Raw genomic sequence first — 23,732 nt, 5'->3', positions numbered from 1 at the left:
ATAAGTACTTGCAGTCTTCATACCCACGATCTACTGTCTAGGACTAAATTTATATGCATGATGTGATATAAAAATCCAAATTTATTAACCCTTAGGTCCTCAAGAACACCTTAAAAGTATGTTAACTAGTAATGGGCGAGCACTAAAATGCTCGGGTGCTTGTTGCTCAGGTTGAGCAAATTGGAATGCTCGGATGCTCGACTCGAGCAATGAGCCCAATGTAAGTCTGGGATAACAGAGCATCTTTGCTGCACCCCCTGGGGTCCTTTTAGGGTCTAAAAACATCTGAAATTGATGAGAACAGTGCTCAAATGACATGGGAACATGATGGGGAATACCCCTGGAAGCATTTCTGACTCCCAGGTCACAGCTGTGAACAATGTTGTCAGAATCTTATGCCACTTTTACAGGCACACAATAAAACATACAAAAACGAAACCAAAATTTTCCTGGGAACTATGTTAAGGAACATCCTTTCAAGGGTAATGATTTCTATATAAGGCAAAATAAATAACCCAAAACAAAAATGTTCCCCACCACTTGGGCTATGTTCACACATAGCATTTTTGATGCGTTTTCAACTTTAGCACTGCTTTTAATCAAGACAAATGCATTCACTGGGAAATGTCATTTTAACATTTTACAACCTAATTTGTCCATGTGGTGTGTGACACATCATCAGACACATCCTGTTTCATTTATTAAGGAAGGACTCTGAAAGTAACAAAGTCTATTTTTATAGGGCCAGCAGTCGGCCCTCACTATTCTTAGAGAGCCATCAGCCAGCTATGCTTTGTTGTTCCCATTATTAAACAGTGGGTCCCTTATACTGTTATTGCGTATGCAGTGAGTGTCAGGGCTGCCCAAAATTTGGACGCACCCAAACAACCCATTGAACAAACGTCATGGATAACCACATGCAAACAAAGTTCCCAGTATTCATTTGGTACTCCCATACAATACAGTTGCTGCTGGGTAGGTGCAGGTTTGTAGCAGAAATATGGTGTATGTGTCATTGGATGAAGTGATCAGGAAAAGGGGCATGGTGACGGTGAGAAAGGGAACGTACAGGATTATTAATAGGGGGGCTATGGGAGTTATTAGGTCCAGGATCCAGCCTACAATGATTAGTTGTTTACCCACCACTAATTAACGGAATGCCTTTGATGCCCGTCAGAAGATAGCTGTAACAGATGCACATCTCAAGCTAGGCATAAAAGATGCCCGTGAAAAATTGGTTGTCAAAGACACACGTTTCTGTATAAAGGGTAAAGTGCAAGATGCTTGTGATATGCTGAATTCTAGAAAGCAGCAGATCAATGCTGGAGGACTACCAACCAAACTGATGGATGCTTGTGAAACACTAAGTTTAAAGAGGAGTGCACCTGCTGTAAGTATAAACTCACCGGTGCCACAAGATTCTTCATCTTCACCCATAAATATTACCAAGACCATCCAAATTTCACAGCCGAAGACAATTTCTTCAGGTGAAATTAACAATATTAAAGGAATGCGAATAAACGTTGTTAACCACGAACCAGGGAAACCACAGATTTCCTCTTTAAAAGATATGGACGATGATGGTATTGATGACAACTTGGAACTTTCCCACATCCCCACCAAGAAGATGAAAATCACAGCTGCCAACACTGTGCAAAAAAGACCAGGAATGTCTGGAAATTCATTTTCTCTTCGGCAAACTTTACCTCTTACTAAAGTGATACAGAATGATGCATACACAGCTCCCATGTCTACTCAGCACGAGACTTCGCCACCTTTATTGCACATAAAGCCTGTAACTAACGTTTCCCGGACACTTGTCACAAAGGAGGCCAGTTCGTCAGTAGGGCCATCTCCAAAAGAGTCTGTCTTTAGCCCTTTACAAGGTAAAAAAATGATCGTTAATAATTTGCATCCAAGAGTCACAGAGGAAGATATTGTGTAGCTTTTATGTGTATATGGTGCCTTGAAGCTCGCCCGCTTGTTGAGTTACGGAGTTGCAGAGGTTGTGTTTATAAGAAAGGAAGATGCAGTTGGTGCCTACAAAAAATACAACAGATACCTAGATGGACAACCAATGAAATGCAATCTTCATTTGAATGGTAGAGTGATAACATCAGACCAGCCCATCTTTCAAAGATTAAGTGACACCCCATTAAATAAGGAAGGTGAATCTAGAATAAACACAACCTCCTCCTCCTCCAGTGTTGATTCAAATCCTCCAGCTGAAGTGTATTCTGATACCATCTTAAAAGCTTTAAGAATAAACTCTGATGAGACCAACACAAATTGGAGACTGTAATATGAGAGATTCCCAAGTCATATATGGGCCCAAGAGACTACTTAAAAAAACCCTTCATTTTGCTTCTTGTGTTTTGTTTAGCGCTGATCACCAGCAGGTAGTTGATGTTTGTAGGAGTCTGGCATTAGACAATCAATCCTGTTCCCAACAGTTCACCTTCGCTGTGGGGCAGTTGTTATTGCATCAAGAATTTCCGTTTTTCCCTTGCTCTAGTATGCTGATCCAGTATGATTATGGTTCTACTGCTATGTCAAGGGAGGCTAAATATTGAATAACTTGTTTACATTTCTTCAATAATCTGTTTCTGCTTAAAAGATAATCTTTGTTGTTTTGTAGTTTTAATATCTGGATTCCTCCAAATGGATATCCAGAACTCTACAATCGTAGGCAATGCTTATTGCCCTACGGCTGAAGCATGTTGTGATATCTGTGATCTGAATAAAGAGAAATGCTGAAGGGAAATAGATTATGCTAATAGTGATCTAAATACTGAGGAATGCTGGGAGGACACAGATTGTGGTTTTCTATCAACGTCATCTGCAGTTACAAATTTGTATTTAATGCTGGTAATAAAAAAAAATCTCTAGTGTAGGCAAAGTGCATACCACAACTATCTATTTGCTCTTCCTGTACAACCCTGATTTTTTTTTTTTAAATCGATATTTATTTGGACTCCTCATTGGGGGGGCACAAGAAACTCTGATGACACTAAAATCACCCCTTTGAAAACAAAAACGTGGCTGTTGCATCACGGAACACGTTCACCTTGGTGATCTACTGGTGGTGTCTGAAGAGATGTGGAGGATGGCCACCTATAAATTCCTTTCCCAATTTAAAGGGTCGGGTCTCCGTTACTTGTAATGCCCATACACTAAGTGTATGGGCTGACAAATATTTCACCCTGGGGGTACGCATCAACCTACTGTGTCAACATTTTGTTTACGGGCATCATAAACACACTTGAAAATAAAGGGCATGGTTGTTGCATCACAGAACACCAACGCCCTGGTGATCGAGAGGTAGTGTCGGAACAAACATGGAGGATGGCCTCCGAAAAATGTTTTCCCTGTTTAAAAGAGTGGGTCTCCTATACTTGTAATACCCATACACTAAAGGGCATGTCACACTAAGCGATATCGCTAGCAATATCGCTATAACTTGTGACGTTATAGTGATATTGCTAGCGATATCGCTGTGTCTGATACTTACCTACGACCGGCTCCCCCGCTGGTTATCGTTGATCGCGCGAGAACGTCCTGGACTGTTTCTCGTCGTCAGCTTCCTGCGGCGCTTCCTGCTGTGACGACGAGCGACGCGTGGAGCCGGGCGGGAGGACGCAGGATCGCCTCGTCTGACAGGTAAGTAGCGATCCCCGTCCCCAGCGATGTCGCTAGTGAGATCTGCCTGTGTGGCAGCTCACTAGCGACCACTTAGCGATGTACCAGCGATCCTGACCGCGTCATATCGCTGGTCGGGATCGCTGGTACATCGCTAAGTGTGACAGCACCTTAAGTGTAAGGGCTAAGAAACATTTCACCCTGGGGGGTACACATCAACCTACTGTGTCAACATTTTTTTACTGGCATCATAAACACCCTTGAAAAGGATAGGTGTGGCTGTTGCATCACAGAACACATTCGTTATGGTGATCTAGTGGTGGTGGATGAGGAGGATAACAGCAAATAGCCAAAATCAGGAAGCATATACCCATGTGAGGGTGTGAAGAGGTGCATGGGAATATACCTCCCAAAAACACCCACTAGATTTGAGGTTATGTTCCACTGTTATTATGCGGTGGTGTGGAGAAGTCCGGCCCAATCCAGCCCTTGTTCATTTTTATAAGAGTCAGCCTATCAGCATTTTCAGTTGACAGGCGGATATGCTTATCAGTTATAATTCCACCAGCGGCACTAAAAACGCGCTATAACAAAACGCTAGCACAGGACAAGCCAGGACCTCCAAGGCATAGAGAGCCAGTTCATGCCACGTATCCAGCTTTGAGGCTCAATAATTATAAGGCACAGAGGAATCACGGAGGACATTGGTACGGTCAGCAAGGCACTCCCTCAGCATGCTTGAAAACTTTGCACTCCTTGTGAGAGTACCCCGCGCCTCAGGGCCACTGCGATTGGAGGGTCTGAGAAAACTCTCCCGGAACTTTGCCAGTGTTCCCCTGCCTATGCTGGATTGGAGTTGTTTCTCTCTAGCCTGTACTCCTAGGTTGTCCAACGAACTGACCTCTGCCGCCAGTGTTTTCAGATGGGAATTTTTTTAATAATTCCGCAACAAGGGCTTTCTGGTACTTGAAAGTTCTCCTCGTAGCGGGGGTCTAGAAGTGTCACCAGTAATGATTGTCACCCAAAATTTTGAGAATATGAGGTTCATGGGAAAGGCAGCGTAACCTAAACTCAGCCATGTGTGCCAGACTGATAACAGGCAAGACTTCTGTGCCCTCAGCAAGAAGACAACTGACCAACTCTCCTCCTTCCTGTCCTTGGGCCATCCACGCTAAACAAGTGGTATGGCAGTTGTGCTTGTAGTACAGTCTAGAGTGCATGAAAGTAGCTCCTCTTCCTCATTGTCACCCAATCCCTGTATGGTTCCTTGCTCCGTCTCATCAATCTCCGCCTTCAATGCATCCTCTTTGATTGTGAGCAGAAAGTGTTTCAGAACACAGAAAAGTGGGCTGGTGATGCTAATTATGCCATCATTGCCGCTCATCATCTTGGTGGAGCCCTCAAATGACACAATTTTTAGCCCACAGATAGGTGAGGTGTGTGATAGAGATACCACACTGTAAAATATGTGGTCTGTATTTTTATTTTTTACAGCAAAAAAGTGTCACTAACTAGGGGTAGTGTGGCATTCTCATCTGGTGTATGGCTGAGGGTTGTACTCCTGAAAGGGTATGATGTATCTTACGGTGACCAAGCTTTCTGTCAGGAGAAGAGTTGTTCCTTCTCAAATTACACACACAGGAAACACCACTGTTATGAGCTCATTTTCTGTTCCACCAGTTGAGGTTCTCCTTCCGTTCTCCCTCTGGTGGTGACAGGAGGTAGTGAGGTTGGTTTAAGTGGTAGTGATCTGCCACCTGATGAGAAGGATAATGATTGGATCTCTGGAGTATCAGACTGGATATAAGACAGCCGACGCCCTATCCTAGTGCTGCTGATTCAGTCTGCTTCTCAGATCTTGGACTTCAGCTCTCTTCCAGTCTTCTTAAGTTAAGTTTGTTTTTTGCTAATGTTCACACTTGCGCTTGTTGGTCAATTCAGTTTCTTGTTTGGTCAGCTTGCCCCTGCTGGGGCTATGCTGAAATTCCACTCCTATTTATCTGTATTTGCCAATTTGCCTTTTTGTCCCTTATTAGATTGACCTCTTTTTGCTCTGTTTCAGAATATTTCAGAGTGCTGATATAGTGGGAGAAGTCTAGTGACTTCAGGGTTAATTTTGCTATCAGACGTGTTGGACATTATTTTTGGTAGGGTTTTTTGGCAGATTGCAGACAGTGGCTTTCCTTTCCTGTCCTTTCTAGTTAGTTGGGCCCCATCATTTGCTCAGCCTACTTTCCTGCCTGTGTTTGTGTTTCATCTTGCTTCACCATCAATACATGTGTGGGGGCTGTCTTTTCCTTTGGGGTCTGCTCTGGGGCAGTTAGTTTTCCCTTTTCTTGCTTTAGGTTTATGTAGTCCTCCGGCGGTGACAAGGCATCTAGGAACAACGTAGGAACGCTCCATTGCTACTGTTAGTTGTGTGGTTAAGATCAGGGATCTACAATCTGCATAGTGACCAACCTCTCTGGTTTTCTGGGACTTAGCTATTTGTTGTTCCTCCTCGGTTACCCATTCATAACACCACAATACAATGTTTGCACAGTAACTGCCTCTAGGCAGAAGATGATGATGGTGGTAGTAGTTGGTGCATTTGGGCCCCAGTCATGAAGCCATAAGAATTTGAAACAGAAGTCTTTTACTGAAGGTAATGTGGCAAATTATTATTTACAACCATTAGTAACTCCAGTGAAGGACAGAAGTTTACTGTCCAAACTTAGTCCCCAATCACGAAATCCTTTCTGTACACTGTCATCTCTCTGCATATCGTCCAAAAATGTTCCCACTTGCATTTCTCTCTGTTCTGCTACTAGTTGAGTGTGATTTGCTAGCTCTATCATTACAGAATAATCAGCTCTCATTCTATCAGTTAAACCTGTTAAATTGCAGAATTCTGGAATCAGAATAATAGGCACTGTTGGCATTTTTCCTGGACCTCTTGCTTTTTTGGGATTGTGCATGAGAGCAGGCTGTTTCAGGTCTGTGATCTGCTTGTTATATTGATTTTTATAATAATCGATAACATAGTAGCATAGTAACAAAGCTATTAAAGTTCAAGGAAGACTTTTTAAGTCCATCTAGTTCACCCCATATCCTAACCTACATGCCCTAACATATTGATCCAGAGGAAGGCAAAATAACCCATGTGGCAAACAGTAAGCTCCACATTATGGAAAAAAATTCCCTCCCATCTTCACATGCGGCAGTCAGACTAGTTCCCTGAATCAACACAATATCAAGGAAACTAGTGTAAATAACCTGTATCATTACATTTTTCAAGAAAGGCATCCAGTCTCCTCTTAAATTTTTGTAGGGAATCACCCATTACAACATCATACGGCAGAGAGTTCCACAGTCTCACTGCTCTTACAGTAAAGAATCCGCATCTGTGATTATGCTTAAACCTTCTTTCCTCCAGACATAGAGGATGCCCCTTGTCCCTGTCTTTAGTCTATGAGTAAAAAGGTCATTAGAAAGGTCTTTGTACTGTCCCCTCACTTATTTATACATTAAAATAAGATCACCCCTTAGCCTTCGTTTTTCCAAACTAAATAACCCCAAGTGTAATAACCTATCTTGGTATTGCAGACCCCCCAGTTCCCTAATACCCTTGATCGCTCTTCTCTGCACCCGCTCTAGTTCAGCTATGTCTTTCTTATACACCGGAGACTAGGACTGTGCACAGTATTCTAAGTGTGGTCACACTAGTGACTTGTATAGAGGTAAAATTATGTTCTCCTCGTGAGCATCTAATAATTTTTTAATGCATTCCATTATTTAATTTGCCTTTGTAGCAGCTGCCTGACACTGGCCACTAAATGTGAGCTTGTCATCCACCCATACACCCGGGTCTTTTTCATTGACGGTTTTGCCCAGTGTTTTACAATGAAGCACATAATTATACATTTTGTTTGTTCTACCAAAGTGCATGACCTTACATTTATCCCTATTAAAGCTCATTTGCCATTTATCAGTCCAAGCTTCTAGTTTACATAAATCCCCCTGTAATATAAAATTGTCCTCCTCTGTATTGATTACCCTGCAGAATTTAGTGTCATCTCATCTGCAAATATTGAAATTCTACTCTGTATACCCCCTACAAAGTCATTAATAAAACTGATAAAACTGATTTCACAGCCATCTGACCGCTTGAAAGTAGACTCCGGAGTTAAATCCCAGTTGATATCATCAATACGATATGTACGATTGTTGTATTTGGTAAGAACTATCTGTCCAATCAGTTCTTTACTGCAAGCATCATAGAAAGCATGTGATCCAATTTTCGAGTGCAAATTGTACAGACTGTGGGGACCCGTGTGTCGCAAACAGTGCCTTCCCCCTCCCACCAGTCCCGTAATGAAAACACAGACAGACCTAGATGGACTGAAACAGGTCAGTCACAGTTTATTAGTTAAATAAGCAAAGAAAGGCACTTACATTTCGCAGTGGGCTCATTGCCGAGGGCCCTGTCTGCGACCGACAGGCATGCAGGCTTATGAGCGGTTACGAACCCCTGCTCTTCTCCACATCTTCTGCTGTGACTTAGTATCGTTAACAAGGTTTTTTTTCCTTTAATAAGTGTACAAATCGTATGGCAATTTAAGCACCGTTAAATATATAAGGGAGGGACGGTGGGACAAAAGCTTCCAGAGGTCAGACGGAAAGAAAGAGAAAGTCTCTGACCCCGGCACCTGAATTTAACCCCGGTAGGTGTGGCTGGAGGCCCCTTCCCCTTTAATCCCTTTGGACAGCTGGGCATACCAATTAGTGTATCACCTGGGGAGTAGTGGGAGGGGGAATTTGGGCACTGAACTGAATTTTTTCTAGTTTTAGCCATATGGGCCCCCCAGTCAGAGGCACGCGCCTTATGCAGTAACGTACCTGCCATTAAATCCAGAACAGTTTCACTTTGGAGGACTTTGTGGCTCACATCAATGCACAACATGATACTTGTATCATACTGCAAAATTGAGGTGGTAAATCCTTGCCACACAGATCGATTGTGTGTTCTGACTTCTTTAACATCATTTGGGTGATAATAATTCAGACCTATTTGCTTCATATTCATCATCTTCAGAAGCCTTCAGAATATAATGTTGTAAAAGTGAAAGCAGGTTGGTGAAGTTGGAGGTAACTCATTTGTCAAAGTAAATGTAATATTTACTATTTCTCTCCATTGATCTTATTTAGTTTCTTTGGCAAGAAAAGAACAGTTCCATCAATACCACATGCTTCCTATTAATTCATCATGCTGGTAAAGTAGAGCTGACCTCAGGGATCTAGATTCCATCTGTGGACAGTAGTCAATATGGTAATGGTACAAGACCAACTGGGGTCTAGCAATCAATTTGACATAGTTTGTGCACAGATGAATTGAGTTATTATTATTACTCATTTTTATAGCGCCATTTATTCCATGGTGCTTTACATGTGAAAAAGGGGCATATATATACACAAGTACAATAAACATCAGAAATCCATGGCACACACAAGTACAGAGGGAGAGAGGACCCTGCCCACGAGGGCTCACAGTCTACAGGGGAAGGGTGAGGATACACTAGGAGAGGGTAGAGCTAGTTGTGCAGCGGTTCATTAGACTGGCGATCACTGCAGGTTGTATGTGTGATGCTAGTCACTTCTCACGGACAAACTGTGAGTCGGAGTGGTCAAGGAGTCCAAGGTCAGAAGCCAGGTGGGTACGTCATTAAACAGAAGGAAGAGACAAAAGTGTAGTCAGGTAACGTTCCTAGGTCAGAGTACCGGGAGGTTAACGAATGAGAACTGAAAGGACACACGTGGCTCTACATTCTCTGCAGCGATCCCTCTCTCCGGATTGTTGCTGGGCACATTGCTCCCCTCAGCATGATGGCCCTCTTCAGACAGTGGGGCCCTGCTGCTGCTCTGGTACTCTGTGGTGAGGGGGGAAGTGGAGCACACCGCTCGCCTGTCTGTGTGCTACCCTCCGTTCGCACCAAACTCCTCTGCTTCGTGCACTTTTTTCTTTTATTCCCCCACTGCTGCGCGTGCCTTTCCTCCATTTCTCCCCGCCCCCTCCATCAGCAGGAAGGTCTGCCTTGCTAGAGCTTCCCCCAAGCAACAGGGGAAGGTCCAGCACATTCAGGCTTCCTCCCAGGAACAGGGAATGCAGCCTCAACAGTTCCGGTTCCGACATGCAGGTACCCGGATTCCGGTCGTCCCCCTTACACATGTTCACTTTTAGAAAGCGAGCAGAAAAGAAAGATGAAATAGCAGACAGACACTGTGGGATTTTGTTCAGCAAGGAGGTGATGTCAGGTCCAGATAGGTAGATCTGCATGTCATCGGAGTAGAGATTATACTGCAAACCGTGGGATTCTATGAGCTGTCCCAGGCCGAAGGTGTAGATGGAGATTAGGATTCATAGAACGGAGCCTTGGGTAACACCGACAGACATGGGGTGAGGTGAGGAGGTGGTGTGGGAGAGGGAGACACTGAATGTTCGGTCTGTTAGATACGAAGAGATAAAGGCTAGGTCCAAATCTGTGATGCCAAGAGATGAGAAAATCTGTAACAAGAGGGAATGGTCCACAGTGTCAAAGGCAGAAGACAGGTCCAGGAGAAGGGCAGAATAGTGTCACTTGCTCTTGACATTGGTGACTTTAGTTAGGACACTTTCAGTTGAGTGATGCTGTTGGAAGCCAGATTGTAACAGGTCAAAGAGGGAGCAGGAGTAGAGATGTGGAGGACAGTTTAAGATGGACATGCTGTTCCAGTAGTTTTGAGGCATAGGGGATAAGTGATATCGGACAATAGCAAGACACAGAGGATGGGTTAAGGGAGGGCTTTATGAGGATGGATGTGATCGAGGCATATTTAAAGGATGAGGGGAAGACGTCATTTGCAAGTGAAAGGTTAAAGAGATGTGTTAGGGTTGGGATGAAGATTGTGGCGAGGTTAGGGATGAGGTTGCCAGAAAAATGAGATTCTGATTCTATGATATATTAGATGGATTGTCTAGTGGAAACACCCATATCATGGAAGTCATGTCTATGACCACCATGCTCTCCAACTGACACATCTTGAAATCCAGCCGCAATATCAAAATCTCTAGCTTCTGGTCCAGCAACTGCAGGGGCTCCTTTTTGACGTCCTCATCCAACAAGTTCAGTATTAGTAGGTGATGGTTTGTCAGAATCCAGGCCAGAAACACCAGGCTTAGGTGGTTGCGATTCATGGCCCCATGCTCTTCCACTTGCTCTTGCTCTTCCAGTCATGATTTAATCTAGAAGCTTTCGCCTTTGTAATCCGCTGACAGACTACAACACGGCCCAAGCGTTCACCCTCCGCTCCTCAGACTTTCTATCTGTGCAGTAACTGTTTCTAGGCAGAAAAAGATAATGGTGGTAGTATTTGGTGCATTTGAGCCCCAGTCATGAAGCAGCCGTAAGAATTTGAAACAGAAGTCTTTTTACTGAAAGTAATGGGGCAAATTATTATTTACAAACAGCAGTAAACTGAGGTACAGAATTACACTCACGGTTGATTATTGCTCTCACTGTGTACCTTCAGACAGGCAGATCTTAGTAACCTCTGGTTTTATGAAGTCTGAATATCTCTTCTTCAGCACTGTGCTCTGTTTCTGCCCTGAGGTAATTCTTCCTCCTAGAGATGCAATGATAGTCTTCCTCATATGAAGACTATTAACTCCCCTTTTTGTGCTGCCTGTCAGCAGGTCTCACAATGTATTTAAAATGCACAGTCCACATAAAACTTCACTGAATTTATATGAAAACACACTATATATACGGTATCCCATAGAAATGGCCAATTTTGTGAGATACCACATTAGCACAAAATCAGTTCAATGTAGACCTGGAATGCCACAATTTTTAGCCCACAGACAGCTGAGCCGTGTGACGGAGATACCACACTTTAGAATATGTGGACTGTATTTTTATTTTTTTACAGCAAAATAGTGTTAATAATTGGAGTAACACACAGCAAAAACAGTTGAATGGAGGCCTCAAATGCCACAATTTGTAGCCCACAGATAGAAGAGGCATGTGACGGAGATACTACACTGTAAAATATGTGGCCTGTATTTTTATTTTTTTTTACAGGAAAATAGTGTCAAGAACTAGTGTAACACACAGCAAAAACAGTTGAATGGAGGCCTCAAATGCCATAATTTGGAGCCCACAGATAGATAAGGTGTGTGATGGAGATACTACTGTAAAATGATGGAGATACTACTGTAAAATATGTGGCCTGTATTTTTTTTTTGCAGCAAAATAGTGTTAATTGGAGTAACACACGGCAAAAACAGTTGAATGGAGGCCTCAAATGCCACAATTTGCATTCTGCAGAAAGATGAGGCGTCTGACTGAGATAGCCCTCTTTCAAATATCTTGCCTGTATTTTTAATTACTTTTTGGTCAGCAAAATTGTGTCAATAAGTAGGCTAAGACATAACAAAAACAAAACAATTCTATGGAGGCCTGAAATGGCACAATTTTGAACGCAATGATATGCGATCCGTGTGGCGGACAAAACCCATTGTAAAATATCTGCCCTGTAGCTAAATATTTTTTTTGGCAGCAAAATGGTGTCAAGAAATTGTATAAGACAATCGCAAAAAATTTTACAGTACCGTAAAAATGGCCGAATTTTATGCGCACTCAGATGTGACCGCTGGGACGGGCAAACCCGTTTAAAATAGCTGGATTTTTACACTACACTATGAAAAGGATCTGGCTGTATTCCGCAGTCCCAACAAGCAAATGGAGAAAAAAACGTGGTCTCTGGATTGCTTTGGAATTATATAAACAGCATTAAGATGCAAAAAAAATTAATCCTGGCCAATAATACTTGGGGCTATGTACCGTATATACTCGAGTATAAGCCGACCCGAGTATAAGCCGACCCCCCTAATTTTGCCACAAAAAACTGGGAAAACTTATTGACTCATGTATAAGCCGAGGGTGCACAGTGAGTGGCCTCAGTTATCTACACAGTGAGTGGCCCCTGTTATGCTGCACAGTGAGTGGCCCCTGTTATGCTGCACAGTGAGTGGCCCCTGTTATGCTGCACAGTGAGTGGCCCCTGTTATGCTGCACAGTGAGTGGCCCCTGTTATGCTGCTGCTGCCCCTGACTCCCTTGCAAAAAAAAACAAAAAAAACTGTATACTCACCTCCGTCGCTGCCCCCTGCTCATCAGCGTTGCGCTCTGCAGTGACTGTGCAGGCAGAGAGCGCGATAGCGCTCTCTGACCTGAATGTCACTGCAGAGGACGCAAGACAGAAGAGTGCAGGGACAGGTGAATATGCCTCCAAACCCCCCGTTCATACTCACCGGGTCCTGGCGCTTGTCTCTGCAGCTCCTCTGCTTGTTCCATGTATGTCGGCGCTGCTCTCTTCCTGGTTCAGCGGTCACGTGGTACCCGCTCATTAAATATGCGCATATTTAATGAGCGGGTGCCATTTGACAGCTGAAGCAGGAAGAGAGCAGCGCCGACAAACATGGAACAAGCAGGGGAGCTGCAGAGAAGGGTGAGTATGATCTGACACCCCCACTCCCCCTTCCCCGGCCGACCCCCGGTATATGACTCGTGTATAAGCCAAGAGGGGGACTTTCAGCCCCAAAAAATGGGCTGAAAATCTCGGCTTATACACGAGTATATACGGTCAATATACACTCACTGGCCACTTTATTAGGTACACCTGTCCAACTGTGTGTTAAGACTTAATTTCTAATCAGCCAATCACATGGCGGCAACTCAGTGCATTTAGGCATGTAGACATGGTCAAGACAATCTCCTGCAGTTCAAACCGAGCATCAGTATGGGGAAGAAAGGTGATTTGAGTGCCTTTGAACGTGGCATGATTGTTGGTGCCAGAAGGGCTGGTCTGAGTATTTCAGAAACTGCTGATCTACTGGGATTTTCACGCACAACCATCTCTAGGGTTTACAGAGAATGGTCCGAAAAAGAAAAAAAAACCAGTGAGCGGCAGTTCTGTGGCCGGAAATGCCTTGTTGATGCCAGAGGTCAGAGGAGAATGGGCAGACTGGTTCGAGCTGATAGAAAGGCAACAGTGACTCAAATTGCCACCCGTTACAACCAAGGTAGGCAGAAGAGCATCTCTGAACGCACAGTGCGTCGAACTTTGAGGCAGATGGGCTACAGCAGCAGAAGACCACACTGGGTACCACTCCTCTCAGCTAAGAACAGGAAACTGAGGCTACAATTTGCACAAGCTCATCGAAATTGGACAGTAGAAGATTGGAAAAACGTTGCCTGGTCTGATGAGTCTCGATTTCTGCTGCGACATTCGGATGGTAGGGTCAGAATTGGCGTAAACAACATGAAAGCATGGATCCATCCTGCCTTGTATCAACGGTTCAGGCTGGTGGTGGTGGTGTCATGGTGTGGGGAATTTTTTCTTGGCACTCTTTGGGCCCCTTGGTACCAATTGAGCATCGTTGCAACGCCACAGCCTACCTGAGTATTGTTGCTGACCATGTCCATCCCTTTATGACCACAATGTACCCAACATCTGATGGCTACTTTCAGCAGGATATATGCGCCATGTCATAAAGCTCGAATCATCTCAGATTGGTTTCTTGAACATGACAATGAGTTCACTGTACTCAAATGGCCTCCTCAGTCACCAGATCTCAATCCAATAGAGCATCTTTGGGATGAGGTGGAACGGGAGATTCGCATCAGGGATGTGCAGCCGACAAATCTGCGCCAACTGTGTGATGCCATCATGTCAATATGGTCCAAAATCTCTGAGGAATGCTTCCAGCACCTTGTTGAATCTCTGCCACGAAGAATTGAGGCAGTTCTGAAGGCAAAAGGGGGTCCAACCCCTTACTAGCATGGTGTACCTAATAAAGTGGCCAGTGAGTGTATGTAATAGGCAGCAGCAGACAGTAATTGAATGGATCCTCTTGATGTATGCAATGAAGTATGCCACATACAATGCCTGCCTGCTACTGATATCTATATACCCACATACACTCCCTGCCTACCTAGCACTGCAATCTATATACCCCGTAATTAGTCCTTAGAAGGACTGCTGGTTTAGCTGGATTTGTGTATTCAATTCCGGTATACCCACAGTAACTGTTTACCTCACCTATTCTGTCCCTATCGCTGCAGCAACTTTCCCTACACTGGTGATTCTGGAGCTGACTGTGCCGAGCAGGACGGCGCCATGTCTGATATAGACCTGATGACGCTATGTGGCCAGCCAATCACTGTAATGCCACAACCAACATGGCTTCGGCATAACAGTGCTTTGAAACAATCCCTGCATGTTGATTGGTGCTCCAAAGAGCACCAAACGTGCATGGTGGGGATCCAAGCACTTGCCGAATAATCCCGAAAATGCTCGGCGTTCGACAGCAATACTCGGGCGAGTACCGAGAATTACCGAGTATGCTTGCTCATCACTAATATTCACATGAGTTGGACACACAGCATTTTTTTAGTCTGCTGTGTATTACAGTAGCAGGATTGTGGAATTGATTTTACAAGATCTCATCATTGCTGTAGAATCTACAGTGAAATCTTTACTATTTGCTGTTGCAGATGTCTTATATGACTTACCATTGTTTTGGACTATAAACACCAGGCAAACAATATTTCCTTTGTTTACTGCAACTTTCTAATGTACAGTACTTTCCCCAACTCCATCGTCTATAACTTATGATCCTAAATCATTCAAAACCAAGATCGGGTAAGCCACAATGTTTTCTTGTGGTTTCCTTGGAGCATAAAAATGTTGCCATACTCATAGGAAAACCACAGGAATTTTATCTCATTACTCCAGAATGCAGTAGAAGCAGTTTGGCTACTGTAAATACTTTTGGGAAATTAAACAGTGTAGTACTGCTAAAAACTGCAGACCAGCAGAGAAGACGGTACCAAAACCACTCCCTGCTCCATCATTCAGCCTGTGTGTCTCGGCACATAATAAATGACATCACTTGATCATGCGTGTTATGCCGAGCCTCAGTCCACACAATACAGAGAAAAGCAAAACCTATACAAATTTGGTATCTACAAATTCATAATAATCTGGAGAATCATAATGGCTGGTCAGTTTTAGTATTTAGTGAACATGGTAAAAAAAGCAAAACAAAAACAATTGTGGAATTGCACTTTTTTTTGCAGCTTCACCAACTTGGATTTTTTTCCCATTTTTTGTAGTACACTATATAGAAAAATCAATGGTGTCATTCAAAAGTACAACTTGTCCCATAAAAAACAAGCCCTCACATGGCCATATTGACAGAAAAATAAAAAAGTTATGACTCTGGGAAAAAGAGGAGCAGAAAATGAAAGTGCAAAAACCCAAGGTGGCAAAGGGGTTAAACAAGCACATGGCTCAGGTAAGTTAGAGCTTTAATTAGGAGAAGTGCTCTGGAAGTAGCCTATGCTGTAGGCTGGAAATTATGATTATGTGGTACTGATGACATCAACTTAGTCAGGAGCGGACAAGGATGGGGAGGGCACTGCTGTATAGAAATCACCTGGCTGGAAAGAGGTGGCTGGAATGTCATGAATAGAGATGGGCAACCCTCAACAGTAAAGTTTGTCATCCGTACTGAACACCTATTACACAGACTTCACCAAGAAGTCTGTTACTGTTTGTGTTCTGCCCCCCAAACATCATGTGTTTGTTGTGCTGTCATGTGCATGACAGCAGGTTTAACATCTGTGAATGGAGGTATAAAGTTTTCCTCCGGTCACTGGCTTCGGGCTGACGGGATTACTGCTCCCACCAGCCAATGCCTGCTTTCACTAATAACAGCGAGAGCAAGAGCGGCAGATGGGATTATTCATCAGCCGGCGCCTGCCATATACGTAAATAATTACCAAAAAGAAAAGCATGGATTCCCCTGTATTTTTGACAACCAGCCAGTCAAAACTGACAGCTGCGAGATGCAACCCTCAGCTGTCAGCGTCACCAATAGATGGGTCCCCACACTGTTTTTTAATTATTAAAATATTTAAAAACGGCGTGGGGTACCCCTCATTTTTGACAACCAGCCTTGCTAAAGCAGACAGTTGAGGGGCTGATATTCTTAGGCTGATTTGTATATGAACTGTTGAATTGTAAAGCTCTGAAGAATATGTTGGTGTTATATAAATAAAGATTATTATTATTATGTTAATACTCTTATTAAGTGTGCATTTGTTTTAAATAAAGCTCATTCGACTATTTATAAAGGTACTAATTTTTATACATTTAGAGACTGAATGCAAATGATGAATTTTTCTGTTGCAAATATCTCAATTATTTTGTAAAAATAGTTCAAATAAGTGTAGGATATTCTAATTTCTAAGTGTTTTCTTACCTACAATTTCAATAAAAATGCAAGTTCACCTTTTGCTATACATTTAGTTTATAATCCACTTAAAAGTATCCTGACACAATGCTCTTAGAATACATAAAAAGCCACAGTTTTATTGGGACATGGTCCAGGGCTGGCTCCAGGTTTTTGTGGGCCCCGGGCGAAAGTGTCTCAGTGTGCCCCTTTATCATGTACCACAATTCATGATGCACAGATACGGCAAAGAAATATAGGTATAGTACAATGCCAAAGATATCACTTACTTCTTACATTACATGAGTGACCTCTATTGTAAATTCTACAATAGCTCACAAACCAGCAAATCCTCGCAGAGCACAGTGCGTGCCCATGTGGGGATTCAAAAGTTTTCATTTAAGATCGGACAGTATAGAACTCCATACAGTATTGTGGGCATCACATAGTCTTCCATACAGTTTATTGGGCCCCATATATTGCTTCATACAGAATAATGAGCCTCATATAATGCTCCATACAGAATGAGCCCCAAATATTGCTTCATACAGAATAATGAGCCCCATATATTGCTTCATACAGTTTAATGAGCCCCATATATTGCTTCATACAGAAAAAGGGTCCTCATATAATGCTCCTTACATAATAATAGGCATCATATAATGCTCTATACAGAATATTGGGCCCCATACAATGCTCCCTACAGAAAATGGGCCTCATATAATGCTCCATACAGAATAACGGGCCCAATATAATGCTCCATACAGAATAACGGGCCCAATATAATGCTCCATACAGAATAACGGGCCCACTATAATGCTCCATACAGAAAAGCAGGCCCAATATAATGATCCATACAGAAGAACGGTCCCAAAATAATGATCCATACAGAATAATGAGCCCCCATATGATGATCCATACAGAATAATGGGCCCCATATAATGCTCCATACAGAAAAATGGACAACATATAATACTTCATACAGAATGGGCCTCATACATTGCTCCATACAGAATAGGCCCCATATAATACTCAATACAGAATAATGGACATCATATAATGCATCATACAGAATAATGGGCCCCATATAATGCTCCATACAGAATAATGGACACCATGTAATGCTCCAAACAGGATAATGGGCCCCATATAATGCTCCAAACAGGATAATGGGCCCCATATAATGCTCCAAACAGGATAATGGGCCCCATATAATGCTCCAAACAGGATAATGCTCCAAACATATAGAATGGGTCCCAAATAATGCCCCATAGAGAATAATAGGCTTATCTCCCCCGTTGGGCTCATTCTCATCTCCGCTGGGCTCATCACTAGTGGCTTCCATAAGTTACATACCATACCCTCCTCTGAGCCCCCTGGAGGTTTGTCATTATCAGCGTGCTCCTCCTGATGAATTGTAATGATTATGAAGCAATGAGACCCCGGCCCGGTCCCCCTAATAATTTTTTCATAGTTACAACAATCACCCCTCCCCAGGTATCACCCCCTCCCCCTCCCTAAAGCCAGAAATCACCTTTTTTGGGGGTTGAGAAGTGTTACTATAGTCTACTGAGTACCTGCAGTGCCAACTGCAGCACCAGCCAGCAGGAGCCGCCACTTGGAGCGAGGAGCCTCAGCAAGCGCTGGGATCATGTGTCGCCATCGGTGTCCGGTGCCAGCTGCAGCAGGAACCGCCACTTGGGGAGCGAGGAGCCTCAGCCCTCAACGATCGCTGCCACCGCCGCCCGCCGGTGCCAGCTGCTGCAGCAGGAGGAGCCGCCACTTGGAGCGAGGACTGGTGCCTCAGCGAGCGCCTGCATGTGTCGTGTCTCTAGACGGTCCCTCCATTCCGTTTCCATGCACACAAACTAAGCTTCTGTCCTCCGCCCACCTCCTCCTGTCTCCGCCTCGTCACTTCCTCCCTACGTGGCACATGTGCGCAGAGACGGGGAGGGGGGACAGGGGAGCTCTCCACCAATCACAGGAAGACACTCCTGACTGCCTGGACTCTGATTAGCTGACGGCGCGCTATCGTTGGCCTGAATGAGAATGTATGCATCAAATGGAAGCGCGTCTGCTGCCGGCGCCACTGATTCAAGCCAAGGTCGCATTCCCAGACAGTGTGAGTGAGTGGGCCCCCCGTCTCGACAGGGCCCCGGCACTTGCCCGGGTACGCTGGGTGCTGACGCCGGGCCTGACATGGTCTACTCTATATATTTATGTGAGCAATGCTACACTTACCAAATTTGTTACCTCGCTTGTGCCTTTTTTGGTAAATACTTACGGTATATTTTTCGTAAACAAATCTAGAGCATATTTTCTAATAACTGTACACTATTGCTCCTGGAAATATATGAATTAATTGACAATTGGGTGTTACTATTCTCCTTGCCAAAGGGATGTGCACTTTTACAGTGTCTAATCAGTGCTGACATTTTAAGGATTTGTATCAACAAGCCCAAAATCTACGCCCAGCTGTCACTTCATCTTCATAAATTCACAGTAGATCTGAAAGAAGAAGAACAACACAATACAGCATTGTTATTTCCCTAGGAATGCAAGCATTTTACTAAACCTGAAATGTCAGGCCAGCTGATAGCTTACCTTGAGGTCGCACCACAAAGCCGTTGCCCTGTTTATATATCTCATGTTTTTCACATATTTAGCAAATACAGAGTGCTACATTTATATAACTGCATTACAAAATATGTACAGACAGAGTCAGTGTAAACTTCATCTGTGAATGTTTACAATGCAGGTTTAACTCCTTAGGGACAAAGCCACTTTGTAGCTTAATGACCAGGCCTTAATTTTGAAATCGGACCACTGTCACTTTATGTGGTTATAACTCTGGAACGCTTCAGCGGATCCTGCTGATTCTGAGATTGCTTTTTGTGACATATTGTACTTCATGTTAGTGGTAACATTTATTCGATATGACTTGCGTTTATTTATGAAAAAACGGAAATATGGAGAAAATTTTTAAAATTTGGCAATTTTTCAAACTTTTATTTTTTATGCCCTTAAATCAGAGAGATATGTCACAAAAAATAGTTAAAAAATAACATTTCTCACATGTCTACTTTACATCAGCACAATCTTGGAACCAAAATTTTTTTTTGTTAGGAAGTTATAAGGGTTAAAAGTTGACCAGCGATTTCTCATTTTTCCAACAAGATTTACAAAACCATTTTTTTAGGGTCCACCTCACATTTGAACTCACTTTGAGGGGTCAATATGACTGAAAATACCCAAAAGTGACACCATTCTAAAAACTGCACCCCTCAAGGTGTTCAAAACCACATTCAAGAAGTTTATTAACCCTTTAGGAACGTCACAAGAGTTGAAGCAATGTGGAAGGAAAAAATGAACATTTAACTTTTTTCCCCAAAATTTTTCTTTGGACAAATTTTTTTTTGTCTAGGGTATCAGGAGAAAATGAACTACAATATTTGTTGTGCAATTTCTCCTGAGTATACCGATACCCCATGTGTGGAGGAAGACCAATCTTTAGGCGCACGGCAGTGTTCAGAAGGGAAGGAGCATCATTTGAGATTTTGAATGTCAAAATGGCTGGAATCGAGAGCGGACACCATGTCGCGTTTGGAGAGCCCCTGATGTACCTAAACAGTGGAAAAACACCATAAGTAACCACATTTTGGAAACTAGACCCATCAAGGAACTTATCTAGATGTAAGGTGAGCACTTTGAACCCCCAAGGGCTTCACAGAATGTTATAACGTAGAGCCGTAAAATTAAAAAATCATATTTTTTCACCCCCAATTTTTATTTTCCCAAAGGTAACAGGACCCCAAAAGTTATTGTGCAATTTGTTCTGAGTACGCCGATACCCCATATGTGGGGGTAAGCCACTATTTGGGCGCATGGCAGAGCTCGGAAGGGAACGTGTGCCATTTGACTTTTTGGGCTGGAATTGAGATCGGACGCCATGTCGCATTTGGAGAGCCCCTGATGTGCCTAAACAGTGGAAACTAGATGTGTGGTGAGAGCTTTGAGCCCCCAAGTGCTTCACAGAAGTTTATAATGTAGAGCCGCGAAAATAAGAAAAATCATATTTTTTCCTCAAAAATGATTTTTTTTTGCCTCCAAATTTTTATTTCACAAGGGTAACAGGAAAAATAGGACCCCAACAGTTGTTATGCAATTTGTCCTGAATACGATGATATCCCATATGTGGGGTGGATCCACTGTTTGGGCGCATGGCAGAGCTCGGAAGGGAAGGAGCGTCGTTTTAGAATGCAGACTTTGATGGAATGGTCTGCGGGAGTCATGTTGCCTTTGGAGAACCCCTGATGTGCCTAAACAGTAGAAACCCCCCACAAGTGACCCCATTTTGGAAACTAGACCCCACAAGGAGCTTATCTAGATGTGTGGTGAGCACTTTGAACCCTCAAGCGCTTCACAGAAGTTTATAATGTAGAGCCGTGAAAATAAAAAAATCATTTTTTTCCACAAAAATGATCTTTAATGAGCTATAATTTTTCCATATTTCGGCCTACAGAGTCATATGAGGTCTTGATTTTTGTGGGACGAGCTGACGTTTTTATTGGTACCATTTTCGGGCACATAACTTTTTTGATTGCTTTCTATTTCAATTTTTGTGGAGGCAGGTTGAACAAAAAAACAGCGATTCAGGAATTTTTTTTCTCCGTTCCGCGTGTGGTAAAATTGGTAAGGAAGCCTTATTCTTCGGGTCACTATGATTACAACTATACCTCATGTATATCTTTTTTTTATGTTTTGGCATTTTTTTTTTACACAAAAACTATTCTAGAAAAAATAATTATTTTTGCATCACTTTATTCTGAGAGCTATAACTTTTTTATTTTTCCGCTGATGGAGCTGTATGGTGGCTTGTTTTTTGCGGGACAAGATGGTGCTTTCAGTGATACTATATTTACCACAATTCGTTTTTTTATCGCATTGTATTTTTCTACGGAGTTCACTGAAGGGGTTAACTATGGTGACACTTTTCTAGATGGGACTTTTATGGACGTTGCGATACCAAACGTGTATTTTTTGGGTTTATTTTTTTACATAAAAATGTGTATTTTTTAGGGGAATTTTTTAAAATTATTTTTTAATTTTTTTTTTAAAAAAAAAGTCTTTTGTTACCTTGTCCCTTTATGGGACTTTCATTTTGAGGCTATGTGCACACGTACAAGAAAATTTCTGCTTAAAAACCGGACTCCCTTCCCAGAAACAGCACTTTTTTTCTGCGTGTTTTTTGAAGCAAAAAACGCACGGTTTTTATGCGTTTTTTTTCTGTGCGGTTCCTGACCCATAGAAATAGCCAGAAATGTGGAAAAATCCGCAAAATTAATGAGCATGCTGCGTTTTTTACCGCAAAGCGTTTTTTTCGCGGTAAAAAACGCATCCATATGCACAAAAAGTGCAAAATGTATAGAAATGAATGGGAAGCTCATTTTAAGTGGCTTTATAGCGGATTTATTGGCAAATCCGCGAAAAAAACGCTACATGTGAACACAGCCTCACATTTGTTGCAGGTATAATATATTGCAATGCTAAAGCATTGCAATGTATTATACCCTATGGAGAAAGCTTCTGAGACCATGCAGTGAGCATCGTCTCAAAGGCTTTCCGCAGCTGGATGACCCAGTGGTTGTCATGACAACCCCGGGTCATCATGGCACAGGTCGGGCCCCGCTATTACATCGCGGGGACGCTGATCAGAGGCAGAGGGAGCCCCTGAACCTCTGCCTCCCCCCTGAACACTGCAATCACTATCGATCGCAGCACTCAGGGGGTTAACAGCCAGAGGCGGCGCAGACAACGCTCCTGGCTAAGTGCAGGAAGCTCAGCCACTGGCAGTGCTGAGCTTCTGTATTTACAGGGCAGGAGATGCTGAAATTTCAGCATCTCCTGCCCGATCACGCTGTGATCGGTCAGTCAGATTGACTGATCGATCGCAGCGTTCTGGGTGCAGGGACTGAATGCAAGGGTCCCTATACCCCTTGCCATGGCTCTCAGCTGTCGGCACTGAACTACCACTGCAGTTCAAAGGCATGACGGGCATAGCCCGTCATGGTGCGGGAAGTTACATCCTGCAATGACGGACTATCCCCGTCAATGGACGTTAAGAGGTTAAAAGGGTTTTTTACACTTGCAAAAAAAACTTGTGCCTAAACTATTGCATACTTGAAAAACAACAAACTCAAGATAGTACTCACCTTCCCTGTGTCCAGCGTCAACTCTCCATTGCTGCTCTGGTCCCTGTGTTGTGACTGCAGCAGAGATGCCATGACTGCGGCACACATTACCGCTGCAGCCAATCCTTGAGCTTGTCTCAGTGTAGATGACACAAGCTCAGTAATTGACTGCAGCAGAGATGTGCGCTGAAGTCATGCTGTCACCGCTGCAGAAAAAAAGCACAGAGAACACAGCAGTGGCAGAGAGCCGCTGATGGATATGGGGAGAACACCTCCTTTTTTGCCATTCTAACATAAATGGTGCTCAGTGACAGGCACTGCCAGTGGCCATGACACTGATCACCTGGTTGACTAGATAATATTAGAGGGTGGGAAATTGATTGCTACTGGATATAAGGTCGTTTTCTTCAGTATTTTGCATTATTATTTGTAAGCCAAAATCAGGAGAGGAACATAAACAGATAAAAACTAGGAATGGAAACACTTGTACTTCTGTATTTTAGACTCACTTCTAGTTTTGGCTTGCAAATACTGATGCAAAATATTGACCAAAATACTGCTATGTTAAAAATAAAAAAAAAATAGTAT

General features: G+C 43.1%; 2 pseudogenes; one reads left to right on the top strand and one right to left on the bottom strand.

Annotated features, from left to right (window-relative positions):
• Positions 1-1,000: 1,000 nt before the first annotated feature.
• LOC141099156 (polymerase delta-interacting protein 3 pseudogene) lies at positions 1,001-2,302 on the top strand (annotated as a pseudogene).
• Positions 2,303-6,299: 3,997 nt separating this feature from the next.
• Positions 6,300-23,237, bottom strand: LOC141099155 (piwi-like protein 1; annotated as a pseudogene).
• Positions 23,238-23,732: the final 495 nt, after the last annotated feature.

This window comes from Dendrobates tinctorius, unplaced genomic scaffold (assembly GCF_039654945.1).
Source record: "Dendrobates tinctorius isolate UK_male_01 unplaced genomic scaffold, ASM3965494v1 ptg000098l, whole genome shotgun sequence".
Classification (NCBI taxonomy): Eukaryota; Metazoa; Chordata; class Amphibia; order Anura; family Dendrobatidae; genus Dendrobates; species Dendrobates tinctorius.
Note: the sequence above shows the minus strand (reverse complement) of the source record. Positions and strands in the feature narration are given on the sequence as shown.